This window comes from Dioscorea cayenensis, chromosome 16 (genome assembly GCF_009730915.1).
Source record: "Dioscorea cayenensis subsp. rotundata cultivar TDr96_F1 chromosome 16, TDr96_F1_v2_PseudoChromosome.rev07_lg8_w22 25.fasta, whole genome shotgun sequence".
Taxonomy (NCBI): Eukaryota; Viridiplantae; Streptophyta; class Magnoliopsida; order Dioscoreales; family Dioscoreaceae; genus Dioscorea; species Dioscorea cayenensis.
This window is the reverse complement of record NC_052486.1, coordinates 13,855,235-13,866,487: the sequence shown is the minus strand read 5'-3', so window position 1 is coordinate 13,866,487 and position 11,253 is coordinate 13,855,235. Positions and strand designations below refer to the sequence as shown.

The following is an 11,253-nucleotide window of genomic DNA, read 5'->3' as shown; positions in this document are numbered from 1 at the left end:
GTATTTTTGGGCGTTAATCAGGTAAGTATCCCACATATAAATCCTATTATATGTATATACTTGAAAAATTCTAGTTTTGTGAACTTTTGGAATTTTTGAGAAAAATATTGATTATTTAGAGTTATATTTTGAATTATTTATTTATTATTATTTCGGAATTACTTAAAATTTTTTGAAATTTCGAGTTAGTGATATTTTATTTTGGATTAGAATTATCTGAAAGGTTTGAATACCTATTTAAATTCAGATTATTTAAGTTATAAAGTTTGGACAACTTATCTAAATATGTATTACTTTAATTCTGATTATTTTAGTTGATTTCTGATTAATTATTATTATTATTATTTTTAAATTATTTCATGTTTGGATTAAAATAACTTGTTTATTTTGATATGATAAAAATGGGATCATGAGACTACAAATTACTTGCATTTTGCCTAATATGAATTTGACAATTTATTGCTATTGAACATGAAATATTTTGACACAGTACTCGTAGTCCCCAAACTAACTTTGCAATAACCTTGTCACTGGTGGTTAAACACTGACCGTGTTGACATGTACTCTAATATAGAAACTATAGTTTCCCACCGCTTTCCATTATTGAAGAATAATGGCCTCTGATAAATTTGGCTCGGGTCACCGAGGGTAAAAATATGAGTTCTGATAATTCTGGCTCGGGTCACCGAGGGTAAAAATATGAGTTCTGATAATTCTGGCTCGGGTCAATGAGGGTAAATATATGAGTTCTGTTATTTTGTTTTAGCAATAGTTGTTTGGGGGACCTATATGTTTGGTTTTGACATCTGTGTTTATCTGAAATAAATTTGATTTTTGAATTTGATTTTGATAATTTATGATTTTTTTGTAAATGATCCCTATAATTTTTAGTGGGTGCTTACTGGGCTGTCAAGCTCATAATCGGTTGTTTAATTTTTTTCAGATTAGGAGTTTAATTGATCACCGCTTTGAGAATCGGGTTTTGATGCCTTGCACGCCTACTGGGTCTCGGTCTTGTAGGTGTGCGCCAGTTTGTCGGCGCACCGTGTCTGGTGAGCCAGGTTCGGGACGTGACCGTTTTTAATTCCTCTTCTCTTTCATTAGTCTTCTCTTAAGGTGTATTTATTTGTTATTTGTATGGTTCATTCATGGTTGGAGTAATCTTCAGTACCTCCATGGTTTTGTGGGAAATAATTATTGATTTTGATGGGCTGGAATACTTTTTTTGTTTTTGGCCATTGGTTCATTTATTAGTTTTTTCAATCAAATATTTTTGTAGATAAACTTATTTTATTTTAAAAGTCTAGATTCATTTCGTTGGTGTTACATTTGGGTTGATGTCTATGATTTGAATAATTGCCTTCACTTCATTGTAGGGTGTTGCTTTGTGGATGATCTTAAACGGAAAGTGAGTCACATACTACTGTAAACATATGTATGAAATGAGATATTGTTTTTTCTGTTTATGTACTTGACATATTTCTCTTTTTGATGCTGTCTAAATAGTTCTTGTAGGTTGCAAACAAGTGATTTCTCTAGTATGCTTTGATCTAGATTTCATTGTTGGAAAAACCGATAAAACATCTTTAGTAATACTTTTATCTTTCAATTCCCTTGTATTATGTTTATTTTGCTAATGATTGGTGAAATTTGTTTTGGTTTGTAAATTATTTGCTCTAGGTACCAAATGTGTCAACCAATGAGAAAGTTACACTCACTTTTGGATTGACATTATGATGATCTTTCTTAGAAGGAGAATTTGTAAGTAACTATTTGTGGTGCCGCAAGTGTTTTGTACATTGATGGTTTTTGGTTCTGTTCTTGAACTTCAGGTTTCTAGTAAGAAATGTGGCAGAAGTTGCTTTGTGGAACTGTGCTCTATTTTGGTAACTTCAAAACGGCGTTTTCTATCAATAAACAAAAATGCGCTTTCAATGCAGCGAGGTGTTTTTTGTATTTTGATCTAGTTATTGTTGGATTTTTTGAAATTTAGGTTTGTATTTAAGAATAAGGAAGAAATACAATATTGTGTTCTCTATTTTTATGTATTTATTGTTGGTATTTTTCAACTTCATGTATCTAATTGTCTATGAGGGAGGGGAGTAATTTCCTCGAGCTCGTGTTCAATTGGGATTTAAGGTTTCTTGCTTCTAGAATTTGATTTCTTTTGAAGGGGGGTTTTATATCACTTAACATAACTTGATTTCATTGGTGTTAAACTTTTCCCTTTATATATATTTATCATTGTTGGTATTTTGGACTTTAGGTATCTAGTTCTCTCCCAGGTTGAAAGTTGGTTTTCAGAATTTGTGCTCTACCAAAATCTTGGGTTTGTTAGTTTTAGAACTTGGTATCTTTTGAAGGGAGTTTCTTTTGATCTCTAGAACCTAGTATTTTTCAACCACTTGTTTTTGTTAACTTGAAAATTTTGATTTTCCTATCTTTACAAATTGACAATTATCGAATGTGGTGGTTAATCTATATATGGAGCTTGTAAGTTGTTTTGTTTTTTTTTTTGAAAAAACACCTTTTCCTGTTTCATTTAGTCATCCACGTTTATGAAGTACTTATCTTAGTATGTTATTTATGTAGTTTTCTATTTTTTTTTTGGTACGGTTCAATGGTTGGAGTCATCTTCAGGGTTGTTAGGGTCTGGGCTGGGTTGTAAATTCATTGTTAATACTTTCTGAAGTGTACTTATTTTAATATTTTATTTAATTTATTATTTATGTGGATCTTTTTATAGGGTTCAATGGCTGGAGTCATCTTATGTACCTTCATTATTCTTTACTGAAATTAGATCTTCTTATGTGGCATGGTTTTATGTAGCATGGTGTGGCTTTAGAATGATTTTAGATGGTGAGAGTGTCACTTTGCTCATAATGTTTATCAAATGTTTTTTTTTTCATTTGTTGAATTTTAAAAAACTCTGTCTGGTGAACTGGTTTTCTAGCTAATGAAGGCAGTTGACAGGTTATCTGTCTGTGTTGATAATTTGGGTAATTGGATAGTTATAGAGAATTGATGGTAAGCCATCATTGTTTATGCTTTTTATATTGTTCAGTGTTACTCTCTGAAAAATGGTTGTTGCTTTCAAGAGCTTCTGGATGATAGGTTTGATTTGACAATGAGGAATGTGGATATTAACTATTGAAGGGGGTCTACTTTGGTGGATATTGTATTTAGTTTGATTAATAGTTTTTTATTGGTCATGTGTATTTTTTTAATAGTCTTAAGGTAAGGTGCACTAGGTGGCTTGGATTTTGGACACTTTAATTTGTTTTTTGGACAATCTAACTAAGGATTTGATCTTTTCCAAAGGGGGTTTCTGAATCACTTCACGGTAACATTCGAATTACTGTTTGATTTGTTTCTTTGGTTGAAAATGTGTGGTGATTCAGTTTTGTAAGGTAAACTTATCAACTTGTTTGATCTGGAAAATTGGAATTTATTTTATATGCCTGGTGATGGGCTTGCTGGTAAGAAGGATTCATATCAATATGTAGGAATATTTCACATTCTATTTTGTTTGTAATTTAGTGTTTTACCAACCGCTATAAGTGAAACAAGGTTTTATTGCAGAAAGTTGTTTTTGTATGTTGATCTATTTATAGTTGGTATTGTTGAACTTTAGGTGGTAAGAAGGATTTATGTCAGTATGGTGTTGTTTATGTTGTTTTTTGTTTGGTTTGCTCATGTTTGGAGCTATCATCAGTACCTCCATGGTTAGGGGTGGAAAACTGTGCAGGGTTCATTTATTATTATTGTTATTATTATTATTGTTATTATTATTATTGTTATTATTGTTTGTTCATTTATCTATCAAGTCTTTGGCTGGAAAGACTTTGTTTTTGGGTTGATATCTATAATTCGAACTATTGCCTTTGCTTCTTTGGAGGGTGATGCTCCCATACTACTATGAATTTAATATGAAATGAGAGATTTGTTTTGGTTTTTTGGTTCATTCGACATGTTTCTATTTTAACAATGGGAAATCATAACTTGTCATTGTTATTAGAATGATCTTTCTTATAGGAAGAATCTGGCATGATTGTTCTTACAGGGAGAATCTGGAAGCAACTGTGTTCTGTCAAGAGTATGGGTTTTCTTTATCTCTTAAAGTGGGTTTTCATATTTGGCAGAAACATAATTTGATTTTCAAGCTTCTTGGATATCTACTTTTTTGGTGATGTTTCTAACCTAGTAAGCAATGTGTCGGAAGTTATCTTGTGGAACTTTTCTCTCCGTGTCTGCAAAGGGGATTTTCTCATCGTCTATACTTCAAGAATGATTTTAGATGGAATGAGGTTCTCATACCACTACAAAGTGCGTTAATGGTTGTGTTTGGTTCATATATCAAGTCCTTATTATTCTCTTCTTTTCCTTTTATTTTCTTTTTTTTTTAATTTCAAGGTTTCATAATACTTTTTGGGTTTTGAGATCACTTTAGTAAAACCCTGAGCTTTTGATGCTTGAGGAATTGCTGCTCTTTGAAGATTATTATGATGATGTCAAATGGAGGTACTTAGACATTTTCCTGAGATTGTTTTAGGTGAACCATATGGAAATTTTTAAAACTATTTTCTACTATTGAAGAAGTTGCACAGTTTGGAATCTTAGATGGGTAGCAAAGATTCAAGAGACTATCATTGTTGTTGGATTTTGTAGTTTTCTGGATCACTTCAAACTTAAACTAGTTCTCGTCTCCATCTGCCATATTGGTCATTTTGAAGTTTTAGTCATGTTTGTGTATATTTGTGCTTTTGCAAGATGCATTGTCGATTGGGTAGACTACTGAAAATTAAAATTTATTGTTTGATGTTTTGTTTTCACAATAGTCTTTTTTTGTTATTTTGATCTATTTTGACAAGTAAGACAAAAGTTATGGGCTTGTGGAAATCGCATTTTATAGAATTTGGAGTCTCTTAACAGTGGAAATCAGTACACTTCAATGTGGGTTCTGTGTACTTGGTGCTTGTTTTTTCCTAAGAGCGATTTCTTGTAGCCACACAAATGTTTTTAGTGTCAGCCATTTTGTTATTGTGATCTATTGTGACAACTAATGCAGAAGACTCTAATTTGTGAAAATTTTCTTCTATCAAAATTCGAAGGTTCTTACTATGCAAACAAGTACCATTCAAAGGGAGATTTTATTCATAATTAGAGAAGACAAAGCAAGATTATTTTATTCTCCTTTTTTGATTAATTTATTGCTGTCATTTTCAAACTACAACTAGTTTCCTTTAGAGGCAACTTTGTTTATCACCAGATAAAGCATAATTTCTCCCAATCTAATTTTAATCTATGTATTACAACCATTGTCAAGCATCATGTTGTAGTTATCAATGTGGCAGAATTTGATTTGACATATCAGGTGTTTCTAATCTTTAGAAAGGGAGTTTGTTGTCAAGGCAATAACATGATTTCACTATGTCATTTTCATACATTTTTTGCAGTTGCCAATGTGACAAAAGTTGATTGATAAATCTCGGTTTTTTCTTGTTTAAGAAGGGGGCTTTGTGTTGTTACAATAACATGATTTTACTATGTTGTTTTCTAAGAAGGTCTAACTAGAGCACTTCATATTTGAGCTAGATTTCATTTATGTTTGATATATGAGCTTGATTGAACATGTCAACATGGTAATGGTTTAACTTTGTTTTGTTTGATAAGTTAACAACTGGTTGTATCACGGAAAATTGAAAATTCATCATATGCTTGGTGCTTGGTTTGGTGCTTGGTGCTTGGTGCTTGGCATTCTTGAAAGGTGATTTCATGTTACAAAAATTTTAAAAATAAAAGAAAAGAAAATAAAAGAGGTCGTAAGTTGTAGAGATTGTGTTGTTACAATTTGGTGATTTTAGAACAATTTTTTGGGAAACTGGAAGTTATTTTGTGCTTTTTGCAGTTTGTAGTCTTTGAGACAAAAGTTGGTTGGCTAAACTTGTGCGAATATTTCTTTTAAAATGGCTTTTGGTTCTCTTTGCCATGGTTTCTTTTTAGAACTCAGTATAATATAATTAGATTGTATTAGTTAATTAAAAATTTTTAAACTATTTTCTGACTCATAGAAATTAAGAATTTGTGATTTTTTTCCTTGATAGAGCTTGATATCATGTAATTAGGCTATTTTAGTTAGTTTAAAACTTTCCTGGATTTCATGGCAAGTGTAGTTATCCTAGTTTTGCAATATGATAACTTTTTATTATTTTGGATTTAGTCTACTGGTTTTTTAATGAATTTCTTAATATGCTGACTCACAAGCATGAGTCATTTTTACTGCTATTACTATTTGTGGAGGAGATTTGTTTTGAAGCAATGCTTTTAGTGAAATGTCTCTATTTTTTGGGTTTGTTGAGACATGTTTGATCTATTCTTAATTAGTTATTTTCATGCTTATGAATATGAAGGGTCATTACTATTATTACTCATATTTAGTTTACTTTTACTGTATTTAATAGTGTTTCTTCAGAGTGATTTTATACCATTGGAGGATTAATGAGAACATCACCATAGATGCTGGCGATAAACACTATAATTAACTTTGATATCATGGCATTACACTCATTTGTTTTCTGTTTACTAAGATGGGCGTCAACTGGTAACTAGAATGACTTACCGCTATTGCGGCTATAGCATGTTGCATGAATTTTGATTGATGGCATAATATGTAATTTGAATGCAAAAGAGGACATTGTGCTCATACCAAACTAAGACCCAACAAATCATGAAACAACAGAAGATGCACTTGATAGCTTTGTAACCACATCACCGTTTGAGGTGGCTTTTGCGGAGAATATGGTAACTAAACTTCTAGAGAACATAGTCATAGCTCTTAGACTTACCACTATTGCGGGTAGAGTATGTTGCATGAATTTTGGCTGATGGCATAATTTGTAATTTGATTCCAAAGGAGGACATTGTGCTCATACCAAACTGAGACCCAACAAATGATTACACAACGGAAGATGCACTTGATAGCTTTGTAACCACATCACCGGTAGAGGTGGTTTTTGAGGAGAATATGATAACTGAACCTATAGAGGAGCTCAGGAGAACATAGTCATACCTCTTAGACTTCCAAATCTTATTTCCTAATTAATTAGTAGTGGCTATCTTATGTTCTACTATAGTTTCTGAACTCGTATGGTAAATGTTTTTAATTATTATATAAGCTCTAACATTTATTAACCATAAAGCTCTTCTATGTATTTTTCAAGAAAAAAAAAGCTCTTCTATGTCTTATTTGGTTGGTCTTCTATTCTAGTATTCATTCTAGTCAAATACTTTTTTAAAAGGTTTTAAATATTTTTCATCTGTAGTTTAATTCATAATCTTGGTAAAAAAAAATTCCGATGCTTGGTAACCTAGAACTGAGGAGTCAGAAAGACAGATGAATCACAGAAGATTGGAGAGAGGTTCATAATAATTAAAGTGCTCCCTGGGTACTGAGTACGAACTTTGAAAATACGAAAATACCTTTGTGAGCCCCACCCCTTAAATTAGATCCTAGCCGTCAATGCAAACTTTTTCAATCAGAGCCATTGATTTATAAGATTTTAAAACCCTTGTTCTTATCCTTACGGTTACCAAATATCATGACCTAACTATATCTCCCCCACCGATGATCTTCTATTGTCGTAGGAAAAAAAAACCTAGCCCTCATTTCCGTTTCCTTCATGGTGGTGCCTCCGGCAAGGACTAGTGGATCTTCTTTTCGAGAGTTTGTTCGCTTCTTTCAAGGTAGGATCCTAGAGCTTTGTGCATAATATTAATGATTATTAATACCGGTTGGCTCTAGATTTCTTTCTTTTTGAAACCCTAAAATTTTTTCTTATTTCTGATTCACCTTTAATCCTTAGATTTAGCCCTTGAGTTTCTAGGGTTTGTTCCCAATTTGTAGTTTGAAGGAGTTTTGTTTCTCTTTTGATGTATGCACCTAAGCATATTGTTAGGATCTTTGACCGTGATGCTTGTATGGATTTAATCACATCTCAAGGATGAGATTTTGCATGATATATTTGATGTAATGTGAAGTATAGTTGATTGAGGTATAATCTTTTGTCATGAGAAAGGAATTGTTAGTTGATTTAATTTGATAGGTTTCAGATTTTCGTTTTTGACAATAGCAGAAATCCCTCTAAGATTTTAGAGATCTTAGAGGAAGAATTTGAAGGAGAGTAAAATATGAAAGTTGTAGACTTTTATGTTATCTAAATAATTATAAAATTTCAGATTTTATGCATCTGTAGTTTGTGACATATAGCCTCATTAGTATAATTGTCTCGGATGATATTTCTGTGCAGAAGTTGAAGAATCATGGCCAATTATGATGATCAGTGAGATTGAATTAGATAAGGTGAAAAATAAGAAAGTCGTTGCTTTTTGAGTTTTCTAATCTTCAAAATAATTTCATTAAGTTTCGAGTTGTAGGTTAAGAGATATGCAAATTTTAAAAGTATATGTCTGAATAATAATTTTGCAGAAATAGTTAGAGATTCAATTGAATGTTATAAATTGAGTAGTACTCTAAATTATGTGAATTTCGGCTATATCATAGTGTTAGGTGTCTATGATTCCTAGAAGTTTTAAATTTGTGATTTGGAAAAGTGTGAGTGAAGTTATGAGGGTTTTAGTACTCATTGATCATGTTGGAATTATTGATTTGGCTCTTAGAGTGGGTAATTGCTATTGTACCGTCACAATAATCAATATTTTGGGGGTGTAGAATAATAGTTTGAAATTTTTTTGCATTTGTACCCTTCTAAAAACTTTATATATATATATATATATACTATTGCTTTGTTAGCCCTCGATTTTTGTTATTTAAAAGCTAATAGGATCTCTTCCCAAATATAAGACATGCCAAAGGTGTAAGATTTGAGAGTATTTTTGGGCGTTAATCAAATAAGTATCCCACATGTAAACCCTATTATATGTATATACTTGAAAATTCAAGTTTTGTGAACTTTTTGGAATTTTTGAAAGAAAATTACGATTATTTTGACATATATATATTTTTGAGTTATTTATTTATTATTAATTTTGGAATTACTTTAAATTATTTGAAATTTTTGAGTTAATGATATTTTTATTTTTGGATTACAATTATCGGAAAGGTTTAAATATTTATTTTAATTCGGATTATTTAATTTGTAAAAATTTAAATAGTTTATCTAAATATGTATTATTCCAATTATGAATCTCAGATATGTTTTAGTTAATTTCTGATTAATTATTATTAATTTTTCTTCTTTAAGTTATCTGTTCATGTTTGAATTCAAGTAACTGGTTTATTTTGCTATGATAAAATGGGATCATACGACTGCCAAAAATTTTGTTTGGCAAATTCTTCGTATTATGCTGAATGCCAATTTTGTTAGTTTATTGTTTTTGTGAACATGCGAGTATTTTGACATAAAAACTAGTCCCCAATTAACTATGCACAACCTCGCTCATCGGGGGTTAAACATTGACCGTGTCGACACGTATTTTGATCTAGAAACTATAGTTTCCCACCGCTTGCCGTCGGTGAAGAATATCAGCCTTTGATAATTTTCGCTCGGGGTCACCGAGAGTAAAAATATGACTTTTGTTAAATTTTGTCTCGGGTTACCGAGGGTAAACATATGAATTTTGTGATTTTGTTTTGGCAATAGTTATTTGGGGACCTATATGCTCAGTTTTGACATCTTTGTTTACTTGAAATAATTCTGATTTCTGATTTTCTCATTTTGATAAATTATGATTTCGTGTAAATGATCCCAATATTTTTAGTGGGTGCTTACTGGGCTGTCAAGCTCATAAATTTTGTTGATATTTTTTTTTTCAGATCAGGAGTAGAGGTCAGTGGCAGATAGCTTAGCAAGGATCGTTGGGCCATCGCCGTTTTATTTAGCTTGTAATAAGTCCCCATTGTTGTGGACCTAGGTTTTATTTGAATAAGTTTATATTGTTTTTTGCAATCCACTGAGTTTGATTTTTTGTTCTGTTTTGGATCAGGATTTGAGGCCTTGTATGCCTACTTGGTTTCGGCCTTGTAGGTGTACGGCCGTTTGTCGCCATCCTGGGTCCATAAAGCAACTAGGGTTTCAATTGAATGGTGAGTCATGGAAATCCTTAAATACATAGTCCCAAATCTAAGGTCAACTATGCCTAACTCTATACATGTCCTGGAGGAGAGATTAGATAACTCTCAACCCCGCACTCGAATAGAATTGCAATGAGCTCTAGGGATTCCAAGTGATAAATCTCTTCCTAATTATAGAACTAACCCTTTGGTCCAGGTGGAAGGTCCCTAACCACGGTTAAGCCCTAGATACTAAGATCGCCTCAACGCTTCACTCCGTTGCACGCGCAACTAAGCCCCAGCGGAGGTTCATCCCTTAGACCATTCACTCTATTATGGCCACAAAGAACTCGAGGAACGGAGGTAGAATTTATCACGTCGGTGGGGAAAGGGGACGCTCCTGTACCTCTCCACTCACCCTCTCAACCCTCTCCAAGCTATAGCTTTGTCTAACGCTCGTGGTGTGTCACTCACTCACAAGGTTACCAACAAGAACTCTCAACCCTGGTGTCACTCTTGGGGAAATGTTCATACAATCAAGCATTCAAGGTTGGAACTCACAACAAACATCAATTAATTGAAAGCATAATAAAGAGATTCAATGAAACAAATACATCCTAGGCTTCACAAATACCCAAGTACCCACTAGGGATATAGCTCTCCATGGAGCTAAGGCCAATCAAAGAAATAGAATGTAAAAGCAATGAATCCATAGAGAAACCCCCTCGATAGTCGTATTGATGGTCTTGTGGAAAGTCCTCTACTCGTCGTCCAAGGATTCCCTCGTCCGGTATAGGATACGCCTCGATGGAAGCTCCCCTACCAACCTTCTTCCTAAGGAATGACGATGTCAGAGCCGTAGAACCTCTCTAATACCTTAGCCAATACCTCTCAAAACCCTAGCCGAAACCCTCTCTCAAGTTGGGGAAAAGATGGAGAAAAGAATATCGAAATCGAGGGCTGAATCGACTTTAAATAGGATCGAATCGAGCGACCACACGGGCACGTGGATTTTTTTCACACGCCCATGTGGAATTTCCACACGCCGTGTATAATTTCCACAAGCCAGTGTGGATTATCTGAATTCCTGTTTTCTCGACCCGGTACGTGAGCAGTCTTTGCTCTGCTACTTTCGCTACGTTGTTCCGCTACGATCTTGGCCCTAAAAATACTTCCCGAGTCCA

General features: G+C 33.1%; 1 long non-coding RNA gene across 1 annotated transcript; it reads left to right on the top strand.

Annotated features, from left to right (window-relative positions):
* On the top strand, positions 1-10,043 carry LOC120278896. The gene is made up of 3 exons (XR_005541786.1): positions 1-21; positions 9,833-9,901; positions 10,003-10,043. It is a non-coding gene; the product is annotated as an uncharacterized LOC120278896 (long non-coding RNA).
* The last annotated feature ends 1,210 nt before the right edge of the window (positions 10,044-11,253 follow it).